This window comes from Oreochromis niloticus, linkage group LG23 (assembly GCF_001858045.2).
Source record: "Oreochromis niloticus isolate F11D_XX linkage group LG23, O_niloticus_UMD_NMBU, whole genome shotgun sequence".
Classification (NCBI taxonomy): Eukaryota; Metazoa; Chordata; class Actinopteri; order Cichliformes; family Cichlidae; genus Oreochromis; species Oreochromis niloticus.
Genome location: NC_031986.2, coordinates 41,999,858 through 42,020,647, shown reverse-complemented (window position 1 = coordinate 42,020,647; position 20,790 = coordinate 41,999,858). Strand labels below are relative to the sequence as shown.

Here is a 20,790-nt window from a genome sequence, read left to right as displayed (position 1 = left end):
AACACTGGTGAAGCAAGCATAATAAACTCAAGATAGAAACAAACGCAGAAGAACAAAAAACTAGAATAACTAAGAATCCAGAACAGGAAAACATAAAACCCAAGGATCAAAACCAGGAACTTAGTATTGGGATGCAAGGGTGGAGCGACATAAATATCACTTATTGATTCTCATTGAGTTCTCATTGGCTCCGCCTTGAGAGTCACCGCCATCTCTAAGCAACATGTTAAGGAGATTACATTTGTGCAAATTAATTGCATGCTGTGTGGTCAAACATTTGTGCATATTGGAGGTATTGCTGGCTGTGTAGATGCTTGAAAGGAGCCGAAGTTGAGTTAGCGGTATAATGCAGTTGTTTCTATCATGAATGCAGTCTGCACTTTACCGTGACACTCTTGTCCTTTTGTTTAATAAAAAAAATCTATATCCACACTGTTGACTGTGGCACTATTTCCTCTATCGGCACATGAACTGAAATCGGCTTACTGACAATTGTAAGCGGAACTGTCATAAGCGGGATTAATAGGTAGGCAGACTAACAATTCCAAGGATTTGAACTGGGAACTGGTTCTTGTAGAGAACTGGTTCTCGACTCCCATCCCTACTGTTAACACAGGATGGTTAACACAGTAATAAAATGTCAGAATTTTATCAAGTAGACATGGGAATTTAAATGGGGAGTTGGGATTAACATGACTTAGTCTCTAGTGGTCACATAAGGAACTGAGTGTGGGGGACACCACTGCCTACTGATGGCAATGCTGGACTAGAATGGCAGCAGAGTTCTTTTAATGCATGTTTGGATTCATGCAAATACATTCATGTGTTTTCCACGTCTCTTGCACATGTGTGATTGAATGTCAAAATTATTGAGGCTACGTGAAACCTCTCGTCGTGTGAGTACTGTGCAGGCTCCTGAAATGCGATAGAGGTAATTACTGCATTCAGCGGTGCTTGTAGAAAATGCAGATAACACCTCTCAGGGAGGACTGCAAGGCGCTGCTTTCCCTTTCTGTCCTGGACGATTAATAGCTAAGGAGAACAAGACACTTCTTGAGGGGTTGAAGACTTTAATGGAAAAACTAAGGCTTGCTCTTCACAGATCCTTTTTGCACCTCTGTATTCATAACTTATTAACATAAAAAGCTTATGCATTTTAAAAAGGATACATACACAAGTAAAGCTGGCAACACCTTGACATTTACACATTTTACTTTCACTGTAATCTTTTTCTTTCAGTGTTTTCATAACCTAATTACTTTTCAAACCTTTACGTGTCTGTAATTACTCATAATTTTGCACCCACACAGTTTGCATCCTCTTTGTAGATACATGGCATCGTACTCATTTGTAGTAATTAGCACAATTAAGCCATTGCCACGGGGCTTTTAGCTGATGTTGTGTTCCAACAGTAGATTAGGCTTAAGTTCTTCTATTACCAGCCTAAAAGGCACCCAGCACAATAATTTTATGTTTTTTATCCTTTGGGAGTTTGAGCCACTGGTCACACGCTTGATGAGAAGAGCCAAGCTGCTCTTTTTGTCTTGAATAGATAGTTTTCGTTCTCATGCGTACTCCTCAGAACTAATAATAAGTATTTTTTATGGGGGGAATTTTATCACAAATGCACAACTTGTGTGTACTGCTAATCTCCACTTCTCATGTCCCCTCAAAAATCACATTATGCTCATACTTTCAGAGATCCTTTTGGAGTTTAAAGTACAAGAGTTTTCAGTTTCCCAAAGGGAAACATTTCTTTTGGACCTCCCCAAAGTCCAAAATAAAAGTTTCTGGGAAATACAGTTATTTATTTTCTTACTGAGAGCTAAATAAGAAGCTACTTGTTTAATTTGGGAAACAATTAGTGTTTGAAAACTGGAGAGTATAAATTGCAGCAAAAATTTCTGGCACAACTTCACCTGCTTCCAAGGTGCATGGAGAGGATGAAAGAATTCACAATGCAGGAACGCCAGCAACACTTGAGGGAAGAAGAACAACTTTAATAATTGACCAACGCGTTTCGGCTTGTGGCCTTCATCAGGGTCAATTATTAAAGTTGTTCATCTTCCCTCAAGTGTTGCTGGAGTTCCTGCATTGTGAAAACTGGGGAGTACACAGCTGCAGTGTTATGATGATACATTAACAGTAGCTCCTTCTCAGGGGGGTTTCTTACACTTTAGAGATATCATTAAACTGTCTTAAATATTCATATTTTCTGCGTTTGACCTGATAAATGTGCCTTATTGTGCTGAAGGTAGAACATCGGAGAGGAGAAAGAAGTCTTATGAAGTTTTTTTATATATTCTGCTGTCCTTTTCTTGCCATGACCTTTGTGTCTTTTAATGCCAATTTGTGGCTACTGAGCCTGTGCTTGGTTATGATCTGTCTCTGCTTAGTATCTCTGACAGTAAGAGAGGCTTTCTGTCAGTTCAAAATATCCCTTTATGGCCAGATAACATTTTAATCTACTTTGACTTTTGCTTCCTTCCTCTTAATGTTCCAAGTTATTTCATTGCATAGCAGTGTTGTTGTGAGACAGTTCAGAGTGTGCCGAGGAGGCACTTAGTCTCACCAGACTTTTTTTAGTTCACGTCCTGGGTTTGGAGGTTTTGTTTTATACCCTCCACGATCTCTGTGAGGAAGAGCACAGAAACAAGGAAAGGCTGTTTCTGTGCTGGAAGATTTGACTTTTACAGCTTACTGTGTTCCCTTTTAGTGTCCCTTATTTGACCCAAGGGCACCAAACTACATTTGTTTGGCTGTGGAAAGCGTTAGTGCCTTACAGTTATATCTACTGTTATTTCTGTTTCTGTTTGTTTTGCTTTGTGCTGTAACTTCTAGTCTTGTCATTGCTTTAAGAGTTCCAGGCAATAAGCAGAAATTCCATTAATTCCATCTGCCAGATTACATCATATAAACCACATTTATAGTTCAGTCAGGATCAGTATAATGAAAAGAAGACTGGATTGACTGGGATCCCCCTGCTCTTCTATTCACATATGTAAAAACCCATAGAAAGTAAGCAACATCAACAACATGATGCATGGAAAAGAGCAGGCATCAATGACAACAGAGCTGGGGTGGAAGTGGGTTGCAAAGCAGCTTGCAGACCGCATCAGTTATCTTGCGAAGCTAAAGCTAAATAGTGCAGCAGGTTTGTGATAAATAAGTGCATGTGTTAGAAGGACATCAGCTGAGCCATAAGCCGCTTTGGGCTTGCTGAGTTAGCGCTATGCTCATTTTTTCTCACTTTAGATTTTTCGTAAATTTGTGCTAGTAGGCAGGTTTTGTTAAACTAAACTAATCGCCACTTGGATGGATGAGTGAATGGCATTTAACTTGTGGCTTGCTCAAAAAAATCTCTGGTGATGTGAAGACCAGAATCAACAAGGCATTTGTCCAGGTGAGGAAAGTCAAGAGTTCCAGGTAGATCTGCCATCACACCAACTCGAACATCTGCACCGTGCAAAGTTAAGACTAATGTGTACCAGTGCCCATGACAGATCCTCTCACTCTGATGGGAAGAAAAGACATACCATCATCAGTTTATGTTGTAATATATCTATATCACGGCTAAAGCACTTCTGGATGGATGCAAACTGCATTTCGTTGCCCTGTACCTGTGCATGTGCAATGACAATAAAGTTGAATTCTATTCTATTCTATGTAGCAGACAGACCAATGGCCCATAGTAGACAACATCTTGGGAAGGAGATGGAGATGGCTTGGGCACACCCTGAGAAAGTTGGTAGCTAACATTATAAGACAATCCCAAAACTGAAACCTAAAGAAAGTGGAAACCACTGTGGAACACCTGGCAGACAAAGCGAGAGGACTGGGATGGGGATGTGTGGTAAGGGAAAGTCAGGACAGGCGGTGAAACTCAATGGGTTGTGCTCCGGGAGGGGAAAAAGGTCCTAACTAATTAAACTGATTAAACTAAACTATTAAAAAAGCATTGAGTTGCACTGATTCTCTAGACTTAATTTGTCACCTAATGTAACTTTACTGTCGGGAGCTTGTTCACTGGACTCAGTGCAAATCAGACATTACACAGACTTTGTACTATAGTTCAACTTCATGCAACATTAATGTTCATCTGCACCTCTGTGAGGTAGTGACTTATGATGTGAATCGGATATTAAGCAAAATAATCAGCAGGCCAAAAAGCCAAAATGACAAAATAATAAAAAGGCAAAGTAAGAACCCAGCAAATTAGTAAGTCAGTTTCTCATTCTCTGTATTATTTCTGTGAGCCAGCCACAGTGTGTGACTGCCTGTTTAGCCTAGAAGCTGCTGGAGTTTGCAAGAGTTCTTCGGTTCCTTTCTGAGGGGAGTAATGAGAATTCAGGGACAGATGGTGTGTATGCAGTGGCCGATATTTCTACCAGCCTATTCTAACACCTGGGAGCCAGAGAGAGTCTGAGTGCCACACACTTTGGATCCCCGGGTAACAATCTGCCTAAGCATCACATTATTGCACTGTGCTGGGGAACAACGCGTGGCTCCTCATGCAGTCGAAATTAAAATAGATGATTCAAGTCTGTACACCACATGCATAATATACGAAGAACTGAGAGCGTTCATTTTTAATGAGAACCAGCTGTCCAGACTGTTCAACACTTCCCTCTACCATTTAGTTCGACTCTTTTCTGCGTTAGCGTTACCTCAGCCTGTTTTGCTGCTTGTAAAGTTGTGACTTTATTTTCATCTTAACATAGCTTAGAAACTACAGAAAAAATAAGGTTCTGGTCAGAAATGTAAGACTGAAAAAGAAAAGAAAAAAGAAAACCCACACACAGCCTTTGTTCTTGTCCTTTGTCTGGGTCCAGAGCCGCAGGAGGAAGTGGGAATAATGGCGCTGTGGACTGGTGCAGCATCACCAGTCAGAGCAGCTGTACAGCACACTAAATGATGCGTCATTATAGCGATTCCATAATGGCGTTGTAATTGGGCCCGGGCGGCATGGCAGCACCGTTTTATGTCAATCATTTCTCTCACTGGCACTCTCTGTCCTTCCTGCCCTCCCTTCCCCCTTTCAGTACCTGTTTATCTCCCTCTCAGTTCTCCCTTCCTTCTGCTCATCCTCCATTTTTGCCATGCTTTTTGTCTTTTCAGCCATGCTCCTCTTTTTCCTTGAGATTCATTGAAGAACATTAAGCCTGTTGGCTTATAAGTGGAGGAGGCTGGGGCCAACTATACTAATCACAGAATCTATATCGGTCATCTCCTGTGATTGCCGGGAAAGGGTTTGTCAGAGATTGAAATATGTGCACAATGGCAATTAAGAAACTTAATTCATACTGGCCAGGCCTCCTACACAGTGTGATGCACACACACTCAGAGGTGAGTCAAAGGCTAGAAAGCAGTGCTGGGTTTAACAAATGCCTCTGAGCACAGAGTCAAGCTTTTTCTCCTCCTTATGTCAGTGGGGAGCATCTCTGTTATCGGTTTTTCTAAATATTATAGTTTATAAGCATTAAATTGGCATGCAGAGGAAATCACTTATGAGATACTAGTTTTACATAACCAAAACAGTATAAACACTATTGTTGCTTAAATTATGTTTAGAAAAAAGCTTTCATTGGAAATACAATATGGTCATAAAATAGGTAATGCTGTAACAATATTATCTAATATACCGAGTTAAGTGGGTCATTACATCATAACTGGGTGATTTTTCTTGAAGTAGGAGTAAGAGCACAGCGAGTTTGGTAGTTGGCCCATATTTCACATGCAACAATGCCACACCAACATATTTAGTTTGTTTAGAGGACAGAGGCCACTGCAGCACATGGTGCAAATGATAAAGAGAAAGTTTAGTTTGGTTTTTTTTGTACTTTTATGGGTGCCAGAGGTGATTTAATAGTGTGGCGGGGCGTGGCCTGCGGTGCCGTGCAGGGAAGGCGGGCACACCTGCACGGCATCCGCAATCATGCCCCGCCGACTTAAGCATAGCACTGGGTCCTGTGATGGTGTTGTTGTTGGTTATGTTGAGCTGGCAGCGGGAGAGCTGCAGCTCTGTGTGTGTCAATAAAGGATGCAAAGCATGTTAATGTCACCGGGTCTGCCGTGGTCATTTACAAATAGCAAACATGTGCGCTAAATGAAGCCCATAAAAGTATCTCAGTCATTTCTTCAAAACAGGGAATGTAACACTGATCATTGCTCAATATTAGCTGATACCCAAAGCCAAGCTTTGGGGGACTAAAATGACTAAACAGGGTTAGATTGTTGCTTTCTTAATTATATAGTATTTGTAATGTTAAGCTTTTTAAAGGCCTGTAGCTCGTTTGCTGCAGTGTGAATCGGTTGATGAGTTTGTAAATTTGTAGTTTTTCCCCTTTGGTTTACTTTAACACAGAGAAAAACAAAAAACAAACAAAACAAAAAAACAACCCAGAGTGATGTTAAAGCTGAGTGAATGCTGACCCCAGCCCAGCAGCCACACCCTGAACATCAACAGGTAACAGATGGATGAGCAGTCAGGCTGTAGCCGCCGTTTCAAACTGTTCATAGTTCTAAAGTAGAATCACTGTGAAGATCGCTTTAAAGCAGGGGTCCCCAATCCCAGTCCACGAGGGCCGGTGTCCCTGCAGGTTTTAGATCTCACCCTGGGTCAACACACCTGAATCACATGATTAGTTCATTACCAGGCCTCTGGAGAACTTCAAGACATGTTGAGAAGGTAATTTATCCATTTAAATCAGCTGTGATGGATCAAGGACACATCTAAAACCTGCAGGGACACTGGCCCTCATGGACTGGGATTGGGGACCCCTGCTTTAAAGTCTCTGTGGGCTTTTCACCTTTGCTTTGTGCTGTTGGCTTTGCTTTCATATCTAAATACTAAAAGCACGATCATATGTGTCCTATATGTTTATTTTGTTAATGTCAAGGCCGAGTGGCCGGCGTGTAAAAGTGAACCCAAAAGCAAACTCAATACACGGCTGTTTCGAACTCAAACTGATTTTTATTAAACACGGACATAGTCAATAGTAGAACGGAGAAGGGAGGAAACTTCAGAGGCTGAATCCACTGTAACAAACGGGAGCGGTATTATTTCCAGTGCAGGAGATATCAGGTAAGTTTTATAGTAAGGTGAATAAAGAAGGTTGCTTACTTAGCAAACTGGTGAACTAAGGCTATTGATGGAGGGGTGACTCTCCGGGGCAGTGGCACAGTGAGCAGCGAGTGAAGAAAGATGTCCAACCTTATTTTCCGGGTGGTGGATGGTTACAGTGAGTAGTAGGCAGGTGAGTTTCCAGATTCTTTACAGGAAGTTGAGTGAACCAGCTGGCAGGTAAGATTCAGGCAGGCAGTGAGTTGGACCAGTGTCAGAGGAAACCCAGGTAAGTGCAGAGGGAAGTGGGTAATGATCCAAAGGTGCAGGAAACTGGAGACAGAAAGAGCATGAGATTAAACAAGGAAACACTTGGATCAAACAAAACACGGAGGCCAATTTACTGCTGCTGTTTAGCTGACGATCTAGTGAAGAGTGGAGTCTGAACTGGTCCTTAAAAGGGCCACGTTGATTGCTGAGAGAGACCCAGGACTCTGCCGGCGGGGACCTGAGCTTCAGACCAAGGACGAAAACATGCATCAAAACAACACTGACACCCCAGATCATTGACAGTTGAATGGTGCTTATGAGACAGTGTGTTTCAGGTTATTTTACAGAGAAATGCAGATGTAATGTCATGAGCAGCATAACAAATTACTATCTCCTGGGAGTAATTAAGTAGTGCATTAAGTTGAAGAAAAGTGTGCTGTGTAACGACTGCAACACTGATCACAGCAAAGAAATACCTCTAGCATGCACAAACATTTGACCACACAGCATTCAGTTAATTTGTGCGAATGAAATATCTTTGATATGCTGCTAAGCGATGGAGGTGATTCTCAAAGCGAAGCCAGTGAGAACTGATAAGGAATCAAATTGATTAGTCACATCAATAATGGAATCGGAAGTGCTAAATTGATATCAATTCCCATCAACAGTGAAAACGTTCAGACTGCTTATTGGCCAGATGTGTCTGTTTTGTTCTGGGGTGGGAGCAACAAGAAGGTGTTGTGTTCTGGACTAATGGATAACAAATTCACTTCTAATGTTCATATTTAACTTGATTTTCTGGTAAAACTCTACTGTAACTAGCGTAAACCTGATAGTTGGCTCAAATCACATTCTCACCTTAAACAAACCGCTCTGTTTGGAAGTGGATCGAGACCCCTTCTTCCAAAGCTTGTTGTGGTCAGCACACGCGAGTGTGGATATCCACCTTCACATCTGCACACATGAACCCACACCAAGGGGGAAAATGAACCAGAGTTTAACAAACGAAACAGTGTAGGTGTGAAAACACTCTTAAATATTGGATACAGTTATTGAGCAGGGCCAGGTATCTCACTGTTACCATGAACTTTTTTATTCATAGATACACATCATTTTATAAACAGCCAGAAAGAGTAAGTAGAGAAGGTAAAGTTAAAATACTCTGTCTTACCGGCATAGCCTATGTCACTTTCTCTCCATCCTCAAAGGGGACCAGTGAACTATCCCGTGTGGATGGTGGAAAGTCTTTTTGCGTCGTTCTCGTTAAGTCAAAAACTAAATGGTGCTTTTGAACCATCATACTTTAGAAAAATATCTCTCCTCGAAAGACTAATCTGCATCTGCAGAGGCCTTTAGTTCAGTGGCTGTTGCCATCTTGTAAACAGCTCACAGATGTTCACTGTAATTTGGTGGCTTTGCTCCTAAATGTGCTTCCCTCAGAGCAATGAACTGGATTTTCTGATGGTGCAATTTTCTAAAAGTGCCCACCTGCTTTTTCTTGGTTCTCTCTGGGATTGTGGCTTTTAGTATTTATGTTTATTCAGCTTATGTTTAAAGCTAAAAAGTTTAAAGGCTATTACAAAGACCTTAATTAGCTTAATTTCAAACAGAGTGATGACACCTGCAGAGAAATGACACACATTGTTATTCCATCATGAAGCGCTGAGGTCAACTGAGGTGCTTTCTTGCAGCTCTGACTACACCAAACAGTGATAGCACTGGAGTGAAGGGAGTAGGACAAAACCCCTCAGAGTCCACATGCTGGTGGTGGTGGAGATGAAAATGAAGGCTCGAATGGGGCTCTGAGTGACAAAGTACAGGCCTTCCCACTGTCACCAAGTGGTTGCTCACGGGGTCCATCTGACTTGGCTTTTCTCTCAATTATTGTAGGGTCTTTAGCTTACAGTACAAAGCGCCTTGAGGCAACTGTGATGTGATTTGCTGCCATATAAATAAAACTGAATTGAATTGAAATTTGAACCCACGACTCTCTTCCTGTTAGGTGATATTGCTAACTGCTTTGTCACACCATTTCAAATTATTTTCTTATAATCTGACGCCCTTCAGTGATTTCTCTCTTTTACAGCTATGAATGTATCAACAGATGATTAGAGTAAAGGTTTTGCATTAATACATATTTATGAAATTTATGGAGAATCAGTGATCATTTTTGTCGCACCACCTGAAATAAAAAAAACAACTCCATGATCCCTGCTGTACAGGAGAAATTTAAACATTTCATTCACTAATTCAGTGGTTCTCAGCTTTGAGATATGATGCAGTGTGGCTGCAAAGGCTATAATTACAGAGACAGATGAAGATAAAGGTGATATTACCACTGGAGAAAGTTCACTGCAACTGAGCCCTGCTAAAGAGCGTGCGTACGCGGCTGAATTAAAGGGTTGTGACAAATGGGTTGTAACCAGAATGCATCAGCGTGCATGCAGAGTTGGATGGCCGATTTACATATTGCTCACTAATGGATGTTTAATTAGACGAGGTTGATGAGTCTGACCTTTTCTTTTTGTATGAGAGCTGTAATGAGGCTGCTATCACACTGAGAAAAGGCTACGACCCATGGATTCGCTAAGATATCTAAATACATTTACATCACAGACTCAAACTCACAAAACAATTCAAACAATTTTACCAAAATACAGCTTTGATGGCTGAGCTTAAGCATGAAGATGGAGATGGACTGTTAGCGTAGCAGAGACTAAAAAGAGGCGAAAGCAGTCAGTTTGTCTCAGTTAAAAACCAAAAAAAACCCAAAATACATGTATTTTGTAAGCAAAGTTATTCATGCAACTGCTGTTGCTATACTGGGGAGGTGGGTTGAAACCCAAAATATCCAATATCCAGCAGTGGAGATGGAGTACAGCCAGCTATAGCTGGGCTAAAACTCTAGGAGTATGTTTTAAGAACTTTCCAAGACGTCCACTGATTTCACTCACTTTTCTTCAAGCCCTCACTTCTTGTTTCTATATAAAACTGAAGTTGAGCCTTGTGGTTCTGTCTGTCCTTAAGGAGCTATAGTTAGACCATCCAACATTTCCGATTGTCAGTGGGGTCAGGAAAATCCACAATCTCTGGAGAATCTCTGCTGATAGGCTTCAGGAGCCCAGCATGAAGTGCAAGGTGAAATATTTCTAACTCACACAGATTCACCTCCATCCCAGAATGTGTCTTTGCAAACCTTCTGCATGTAATAAGTTATTTTAACAATTCTGCTTTGTGTTTGGTGTGAACACACCAATAAAGTACACCCGAAAAACAAAAAACAAATAATTTTTGCCTCATGCCTTTCCTGCAAGTTTGACTGCTGAACCAACCAATCAGCTAACGCTCACCACTCATTAGGTACACCTGTTCAGCTGCTGCTTTAATGCAAAAAATCTAATAAGACAATCACACAAAAGCAAGTCAGTGCATTTAGGCATGTTGACACAGACAAGAGAAACTATTTAAGTTCAAACTAAGCATCACAATGTGGAAAAGTTAACTGCTGAAACTGCTGATCTGAGGGATGTCTCAGCACCTTGTTCAACTGATGTCACGAAGAATGAAGGCAGTTCTGAAATCCGACCCAGGACCAGCAAGGTGGACGTAATTAAACGACTAGTGATTAAATGTATCGTGGAGTGGTACAAATTATTTTTATTAACCAGATTACGATTTTCTTAATGGAATAATTTAATGAAATACACTTAAAATGATGTTGTTGTATTGCAAAGGTTCTTCAGCTATATACATGATGGGTGGTTTAGCTGACCTCAGATTATGTGGGGAGGAGAAGGAAAGTGGTGGAGCAGTCTACACCTTGTGAGGAGTGGAGATATGTTAAAGTGCAAACAGCTTGGGACAGAAAAGACTGCTACCACCACAACACTGAGTCTTTGCAAGCATCTGCAAAAGCCAGATGCTAACAGAAAGCTAACAAAACCCCAGGATGATCTTCAAGCTAAATGTAATCAGGCCGAGTCGCAGGCAAACGCTGCTTTTCAGATAACGGGTTACAAAAGAGCAGTGTAGCCTTCATTTCCACCAGAAACTGTTTTTCTACAGTAGAATTGCTGTGAAGTGCACTTTAAGCTGTCTTTTTAACATTGTTGTTGGACTGGTGTTCATACACTGAAAGAAAGCACTTTTGCTCCTCGTGAGCACAGGGCTGTAGCCTGAGGTTCACGCCATTAACTGGTAATTATAAGCACAAGTGATGTAACTTATAGTGTAGCAAGTTACTTTCCTCAGGGAGTAATTAGGAACATAACACAAACTGTGTGTGAGTGAGTCTTCATCCCAGACTCCAACTGAACTTGGATTTTACCACTACCACCACTTTCTCCTTCTTCTTTTGCCCTCTGTTTGTTTGTGAAATTGATTTAAAAAGTTTCCGGATAATTATTAATTTTTCACCCAAGTTGAAACCCTTTCAGCCAGCATGTACGTGTTTGTGCCTCGGTCTTCACCATGTAGAGCAAATTGTCATCTATTTGTGACGTTAGATTAATTTTGTGTGCACTTATGCTACATTAAATATTTGCTTCACGTTCTGTCTGAATATTCCCTTTACCTCACTAATTGACATGCTGTATCTCATTTGCTCACATAAACACAAAGATGTAAACAAAGAGTTGCTAATTAGTGAGCTTTAGAGGTGCTATTTTGCAAAGAAGAGTCAGGCTAGTATTTCCCTTGATTATGTTTGGTTTTTATTGCTCATAAATTAACTCTTCATATCTGAAGAGTAATTCCTTCAATTTGTGAGTGAGAGGGAAAATGTCTGTAGGAAAATATCAGTGAGAAATCAGATTTAATTTCCTCCGTCTCTCTGTCTCTCTCTCTGTCTCTCTCTCTCTCTCTCTCTCGCTCACACACACACACACACACACACACACACACACACACAGCCAGAAAAAAATGGTGATAGATGTATTGTTAGTTAGTGCATTATCCTGCTGGAAGCAGGCATCAGAAGATATCTACACTGTGGTCATAAAAGGTTGTGTGCTCAGTTGGTACTAAGGGACCCAAAGTGTGCCACAAAAATATCCCGTACACCCCAAACGCACAGACAGGATGGATCCATGCTTTCATTTTACCATCTGAAAGTTTCTTCAGAGTCTCATCAGACCAGATGATGTTTTTCTAATCTTCTACTGTCTAATTTTGGTAAGCCTGTGTGAACTGTAAACTCAGCTAACTGTTATTAGCTGACAGGAGTGCCACTGGATGTGATCTGCTGCTGCTGCCATCTGATTCAAGGTTAGACGTGTTGTGTATTCAGAGATGCTTTTCTGCTTAGTGTCGTTGTTACAAGTGGTTATTCCTATCAGCTTGAGGCAGCCTGGCAATTCTCCTCTCATGTCTGGCATCAACAAGGCCTTTTCACCCAGAGAACTATCATTCACTGGATATTTAATCTTTTTCAGACCATTCTGTGTAATCCATGCTGGGATTTTGTGTGGGAAACTCCCAGACGAGCAGTTTCTGAAATAGTAGGGCCAGGACACCTGGCACCAACAACCATGCCACGCTCAAAGACACCGAAATCACCTTCCTTTGCTCATTTTGATGTTCAGTTTGAACTTCAGCGTGTCATTTTCACCATGCTTACGTACCTGGATGCACTGAATTGCTGTCATGTCATTGCTGATGAGATATTTGTGTAACAAGGAGATGCATCAAATAAAGTGGCTAATGAGTGCACATTGCCAGCTAATGATGCTCCAAAAAATGTGTACTTGGAAATCTAAATAACTGATCAAATTCATGCAAATAATGAAAGACATATATTTGCTTTGTACATTCAAACAGTTTCAGTTAGCTGTTTCCTCCAGGCTCTAGTTTTTAACCCAAACCAGACTAATGCCCTCCCAGATTACTACATCAAGCTGGCAGACACGAGACTGATGACAGTCTTTTCATTTAACTCAAAGCAAGAAGGTTAATTTGTAAATTTGCCAAGATCCAGAACTACACCTTTGAGATGTCTACCTCAGTAAAAGCTAGATTAACTTAAGAGGATCACTTCTTTGGCTGGATATACTAATTCCAGTTTGAACCAGCAGCAGAGAGGCATTAAGAGCCATCAAAACAGATGGAGGGTAAAGAGGGGAGAGAAATGTTGGGACCAACAGTGAGTCGAGGGGGTTGGGTATTTAAATGCACTCCCGACCTTTCACAACAAGACATTATGGAGCACTTACCCGTGCCAAACAACACTGTAATAACATTTTCCAGGCAGCTCTGGGTGACCTGCAGGGATGTGGCTATTGCCCTGTTGTGTGGTTGTGTGTATTTCACGTGAACTTAAATTTACCATCATATAACAAGACAAACTGCTGCCCTGTTTCCAAATAAGGGACACTGTGTAAAATCTAAATACAGAATGAAATGATTTCAACCCCATCCTTAATTGAAAATTACATATTTCAATGTCAGTCTCATTATTATGTTCATAAAATGCCTCTATTATTATAACTGTCTCGTCTCTGCTGTCTCGATGTGCATCCTCTCATGCCTTCTCTGTCCTGCCAGGCAAAATAACAACGGCGCATTTTAATTAACTGAGCGTAACCTCGGCCCTTGGTTGATAAATTATGACACCATGGATCCTTTTTATTCTACAAATGCTGGATAATGAGCTCCAGGTCATGTTTCTGCTGCCACTGAATAGCTAGTGTTTTGGGGGTTCAGCTGTCAGCTTGTCTGTGATGCTAAATCTCTCCGCAGCAAAGAGAGAAATCCCAGCCTGAAGCACTGTGCAAATGAACCCAGGCAGGTGTGTGTGAAAAGTAGACATTTAAGACAAAAACCGAGACTGAAAGCTTAAGTGCTGGGACTTAACGGTGAAATCAACAAGCAGCCACAGAGGTACCTAGATGCATTGCACAGTCCAGATACCATTCTGGCTCTGACTTTGCCAGAGGCAGAGGGCTTACCGAGTTTACCTGGAAGCGGAGCATCAGATAGGCTCCTCTGTTTTCTGTCATGCTCCATATCAGCACTATAACAAAGCTCTGCGGGCCAATTAAAGCAGATATCGTGGCTGTGATCGGATCACTGAGCCTTAATGTGACAAGAGCAGACACGTCAAAACGTATTCATGTGTACATTTTTCAGATTGAATCGCTACTATACTCTACCATATGTCTTAACTCCATCGAGAGCTGCATGTATGTAAACCCCCTTTCTAATTATAGATTGTTTTTCTTATAAATTTGCTTTGTTTGCTTCAAACTACAGAGATCCAAAAATGCTCATGTTTTTTTAAACTGTCACGTGATGTTTAAGGAGCGTTTTGTTGCTGATGATAATGGAGAATGTGCAGTTTTTGACTTCACGATTTGATGACTGCAATCGCTGCAGCTGCAAAGTTTTGGATCAATGAACTCGGAGAAATTCCCCACCACAATTTCATCATTTATCTCTGCAGCATTTGCCTCAGCTTGCATGCTCATGACTCATCATTCATACGCATGAGCATCACTGAAGCTAAGAGTTTGCTGGTGACGGAGAAGCAACTGGGAGTTTTTGGTTAGTTCTGCTTATGAGAAAAATAACTCTGTCATGTGAATGGGGTGGTACAGCTGCTGTAAATAAACAGTTAATTAACAGGTTATTACCAAAATCATTTTTGTTTCTGTAATGATTAATCCATTGGTATCAACAAGATTTTTAATTGAAATGATATTTTTGATGCTGAAATATAATTATTGTTATTCTTGAATTTTCACATTTTTTATTTGGATGCCAAATTTTCTTGGCATTCCTGAAGTTTTAGTGGTTGAATGTTTTGCCTAATTAACTGATGACTTCTCAGAGAAGTCCAGTGTGCCGGTTCAAATTTGGCTAAAAAAAGCATAATTTCAGTTTGTAATTTGCTTAATAAATAACATTAAATTTGTAGTTTTAAACAAGTTTTTGTTTAAAAATTTCTAAAACTTTTGTTTTCTTGTTTTTATGACAAGTGCTTTTATAAACCACTATATGCTCAAAGAGTTGCATGCAGGATTTTTTTTGGTGCAATTTCTTAGAAAATCCAAAACTTTTTACACTAAATGGTAAATGGCCTGTATTTGTATAGCGCATTACTAGTCCCTAAGGACCCCAAAGCGCTTTACACAACCAGTCATCCACCCATTCACACACACATTCACACACTGGTGATGGCAAGCTACGTTGTAGCCACAGCCACCCTGACAGATGCACTAATGTAAACATACAGTCCCTCCAGTGATGCTATGGAGCTATTTGCTCCAGTGACATTGCAAAGCCACTTCCACCTTCAAAATATCCCTTTTTTCTTCATCCCTGTGATGCGTTCACAGCATTTGCATGTAAAGCTGTGGTTGTTGTCCTTCAGCATCTACTTAGTGCTTAGTGCATTTTCTTGCTCTGTTTGAAAGATTTTAAATCAGATATTGGCTCTATACATAATGCATCGCCTTACATTTTTATGAATTATCTTGCAAAAGAAAATGAAGTTTTGTATTAATCAAACATTGCATGAAAATACTGTAGGTTGTAACGGCAGTCTGGCGAGGAAGGAGCGGTTAGCAGGTCCAGCGGGCATGTGGTGTGGAGGTTAGCCGGATAACTCGAAGCCAGTCAGTTAAATTGAACAACAGGCCTTTATTCTTTCTTAGCAACATAAGACCATACAAGCCAGGTCCCCACAGCTCTACTCTGTCCGTACATACCTGTGTGGGGATTGGTAGTCACCGGCGTTAGCCCGTTACAACCGTATGGTTTCTCTCTGACCAGATTGCTCAGCTGCAATGGCTGCCGCTGCACTCACAGACACTAGGAGACTCCCCCAACTTACTACAATAGTAGGTGCCCCCCAGTGGTGCTATAGCACAATAAGGGTTCTTGATGCATTCTCAGTCATCCAGGTAAGTAAATCTCCAAAAGTTGATTCTGTTCATCTGGATGTAGCTTTTGTAACTTTTGGAGACAATAAGGGTTGTTACAAGGTGTAGTAAGCAGTTTGATACTGTTGTGAAACTGACTGCAGATTGTGGTAAAGTTTACAATAACCACTTGATTTTAGAGTCATACACAGCAGACATGATGTTCACATACTACCAAATTATTTTTTGCTTTAGATGCACATCTCTAAGAGTGAAACCAATACATTTTTATTAAACAAGGCAATGCACAATCATTTTTTTTTTAATTATTCAGAGTATTTGAAAGATATATAATCTTTTTTTGAATTTCTCAGTTGTCAGTTTTACAGTTATCTTCTGATGAACAAGAAAAGCTTGCTGTGTCTTTTCCTTGAGTATATATATATAAAAAAAACAGATCCCTGGTCTGCTCTGATTGTTGAAATATTGATGAGCATTTATTTATATGACCAGAATGGGGTCAAATGTGGGGCAGATCAAAAAGATTACACCCACCGTCTAACAGATGCATCGGGGGCAAGCCGGGGTTCAGTATTTTGCCCAAGGATACGGCGACATGCAGATTAAACCACTGACCTTCAAATTAGTAAACGTCCCACTCACCCACAGTCACTCTGTGAACAATCGAGTGTTTCTTAAGTTTGATCTGTTGGATATTTGTGGGACATTAGTAACAGGTAATGCAGAAACTCTTGACCAAAAACAGTGACTTTGTTCTCAATTCTAATCAGATCATCCAGGAAATTTGTGCCAAATTCAAAGAAATTCACTCAACGCATGAATATCGCATTCACCACAGCGGGATAAATGGAAGAGCAACCTGAAAACATAATAATGCCTCTTGTCGCCGATGCTGCCGGTGCAAAAACATAAAAAACAGATCCATTTGGCATGTCAAAATTTGCACCAGAATCATTATGTTACAGTAACATTCTGTGCTTGCTGCTGTTCTCTGAGCTTGTTTAAAATAGCTTTACTGCAAGCCAACACTTGACGGGTCTTATCCTCACAGTCAGCAGCTGCTTCTCCAAACGAGAATGACATTAGGCTTTTAGTGATAACAAGGTTTCCCCCTGCTCTCCTTCATCATCGCAGGTATAATTAGACAGGTAATGGAGAGAAGAGCAGCTCCGGGCTCATCCTTCTTAATCAAAAGAGCCATAAGAATGCAAATACTGACCCTTTGTTGACTCAGATGCCTGAAAGAGTTATCATTTTAACTTTTAAAGTAGGAGAGAGGCACGAGAGCGCAGCAGAGCCACTGAATTCAGATGATGATATGCACTTCTTAATTCACAGGAGGAGGAAAGTTATGAGTCGGTCCAGATGAATAAAACTGGTAATAAAATAGCCAATGTGGGCATGATGAAACTCCCTCCCCATCATCTTCCGTCTATTGCTGCCCACCTCATTCAGAGCCCATCCACCCACTCCTCCCCCTATGGCACTGACTGCCTGTCTTGTCCATTCTCTCCGTCTTCCTCTTTTGTTTTCCTTCAAACTTTCTCTCCTCCTACACTCATCTTTTTCTACCCCTTTGGTCCTCCCTGTCTCAGCTAGTTTTACTTTCTCTCCCACAGATCAGACGAGCAGCGAAGCATGGGGACGCTGTCTCCAGTGAACAGCACAGGAGCTCAGACCATAAAATGTAGGAAACCTAGACTTAGGAGTCTACAGAGCTGAGGAGGACTGAATTAAGGGTTTCAGACTATAATAAAAAGGAATTTTTAGACATGAGTACTAAGGATGGACCTCAGGCTGATAGTTTCTACAACCTTTTGGGGAAACCAAAAAGAGATATTATGATCCTACTGTGAGAGAAGAAACAGTCATGCTCAGTTGAAGGAAATGAATCTCATCATGGTGATGGTTCCTTATAAAGATGGGCCTCATTTGCTGAATATCATCATCGCACTTGGTGCATGAAAGTGGTCAGGGCACTTTACATAATTAAACAACAACTTGTTCATGTGCCAAAAGACATTTAAAAGACATTAATTAAACCTCTACAATCAGGGCAAATGAACAATCAACACAATTCAGAAGTCTTGCCAATTTCAGGCTATCGCTGTGAAGGACAGACTTGACACGCACACCGCTGCGAGACAACACTGACATCAAGAAGGTTATCTAATGGGAAGGGTTAACCAAGGAGCCTCAAATATGCTTTTGGAACAACATTTGTAATATACAGTACTTTGCAAAAGTCTTCAGCTGCGGTTTTCTATATTTTGTTGGACCTAATTCTTCTTATAATTTATTGTAATGGAGGTCATTGGCTGCTTTTTCATTCCTTTGCAGTCCAGTCCTTGTACCTGACCATTTTCAGAGACATGTTTTTTAGCTTGTTGAGCCACTTAACACTAACGTCTGAATCACTAAATCATTCTAGCATAAAAAAGTCCCCTAAATGAAGCGGTGAGCTACTGTTGTCTACATATAACACTCAACTTAGCAAAGAACCAAGTTTAAATTGTATCTTCAGACACTTTGTTACTAACAGATACCAAATCAGTCGCTGTAATTACTGGTGAAAACGTACTTAATCAAATATGAGGTGTACGTACATTTATGCTGTCAGTTCTCACCTATGGATTTAGTGTCTGTCAACCCCAAAACGTAAAGTTTTTAAAAATCATAAAAAGGGCTCATAGCAATCCCTAAATGATCCATAATTGTGAAGTGGAAGGAGTTGTTTTGAGTGCCCAAGCTTGTCAGAATAAAAGTGAAACTTTATACCTGAAGCCGAACCACTTCTAACATTAAATTCTCCTGGTTGAAGAGTGTAAAGTACAAAAAATGGAAATAGATATGATTACTAAAAAAAATCCAAACCCTAAGCTCAAACTTTCTGTTTCATGCACTTCTAATGGCTCAATGTGTATTTTATATAAACCTGAAAATACATTAAAACAGTTCACTTTATCAAATCAAATCAAATCAAATCAATTTATTTATATAGCACATATTAAAAACAACAAAGTTGACCATAGTGCTTCACAGTCAGTAAAAGCATGAGACAGTTAAAACAAAACAATAAAAAAACAGGGCAGGAAACAATAGGTGACAACACAACAAGCCAGATAACAGCCAACTAGTTAGAATCAAAAGCCAAAGTAAAAAGACAGGTTTTAAGACGTGATTTAAAAGACTGGATAGACTCAGCGGCACGAGTCGCCGAGTCTATCCAGTCTCAGTGTTATGACAAAAAACATTTAAAGGAAGTGTTTAGGGAAAAAATCCTTCCTATGTTGCTAAAGCAGAATCTACAATGTCGTGAATTAATGCCACAAAATACAACTGGAGGTAAAAATGTAAATTTGATAATGCTGACAAAACTTAAAAGCTAAAATACAAATGTGGCAAAGCTGTGGCCAGTGGGTGGTTCTCACCTGAATCAGCCAGTAGTTTCTTTTTTATTTTATTGTGGTGTGTTCGTCATGTTTTACTGAACAGGTTCGGCTGGGGTAAAAAAGGGGTGTTACTATGTTTAGCTATAAGCTTAACAGTGTTACCGTGGAAACAGTCAACAGTGGGCAAATGAAGGTATGATGTCATTTCAGCATAATACAGATACCCTCCAGCCATGACCCAGCGAGGAAATGGAGATACCGTGTGTGTGTGTGTGCGTGTGTGTGTGTGTGCACGCAAGCAGATTACAGGTGAAATTAAAAAGGGGATTGAAAGAAGAGATGGGGTGATAGAGAATGATAATAAAAAGGAAGGCTAAGGTTGAGAAAGCAGACAGATAAAGCTACCTGTGGGAGAAAGAGGCAGAGGGACAAGTATTAGATTCTAATGAAAAATCCGCCTCCAGGTATTCAAAGTGTCTGCAGGAATATCATTTCTTAAGCGAGAGGGAAACTGGTGTATTTCAGGCACAAGCTACCTGTTGCTGTGTAAAATGTTAAGTTTTACTAAGGTGCGTCCCCTTTTAATAACAGCTTGCTTGCAGCAGATAAGACACAAGAATACAAAGTGATAAAACTAATGCTGCATTTAGGCTTTGGAGAAAAACGTTGTTTTGTAAAGGCTGCTGGGAAAAATGTTACCACAATTCTGATTGTTTATGGCAATATTTGAAATGGACTGGTACTTAGGCACTTAAGGAGCTTTTGACTGCTAGTCACATCACCCAATCTCACACATACGATCGTTTAGCCTTTTTATCTATGCCAAAGCACTTTCTAATACTCGCACACACGCGCACTATGACAGATGCATCAGGAGCAGCTTGGAGTTCAGCATCTTGCCCAAGGATACTTTGGAATCCAGGCTCAGGGATGGCCGGCCAGCTGCCCCTAGTGGTTGGGTGAGGGAAGGAGGCAGGACAAAGACACAATGAACACAAGGTCTTGAAGCTCCGAGCCTCCGCCCCTGACTGACAGAGCACCGAACCCTTGTGGCCCCTCCTGTGCGCCCACCACACACAGCTTTTGAGCTGGGCCTGGTTGGGCCCTATGGGTACTTATTGGTCCATAACTTATGAGTCAATTATACGGGTTTGGGTATTGAATGACACTGCTGATACAAAAGGCC

The 20,790-nt window shown here is 40.8% G+C and overlaps 1 long non-coding RNA gene across 2 annotated transcripts; it reads right to left on the bottom strand.

The window, feature by feature from the left end:
* Nucleotides 1–6,960: 6,960 nt before the first annotated feature.
* On the bottom strand, nucleotides 6,961–19,714 carry LOC102081824 (uncharacterized). Of its 2 annotated transcripts, none has more exons than XR_270362.3 (4): nucleotides 19,644–19,714; nucleotides 8,192–8,287; nucleotides 7,124–7,396; nucleotides 6,961–7,038 (listed from the first exon to the last, which is right to left on the bottom strand). It is a non-coding gene; the product is annotated as an uncharacterized LOC102081824 (long non-coding RNA). The 2 variants fall into 2 exon arrangements; XR_002058221.2 differs by lacking the exon at nucleotides 19,644–19,714 and adding an exon at nucleotides 8,505–8,846.
* Between the last annotated feature and the right edge of the window lie 1,076 nt (nucleotides 19,715–20,790).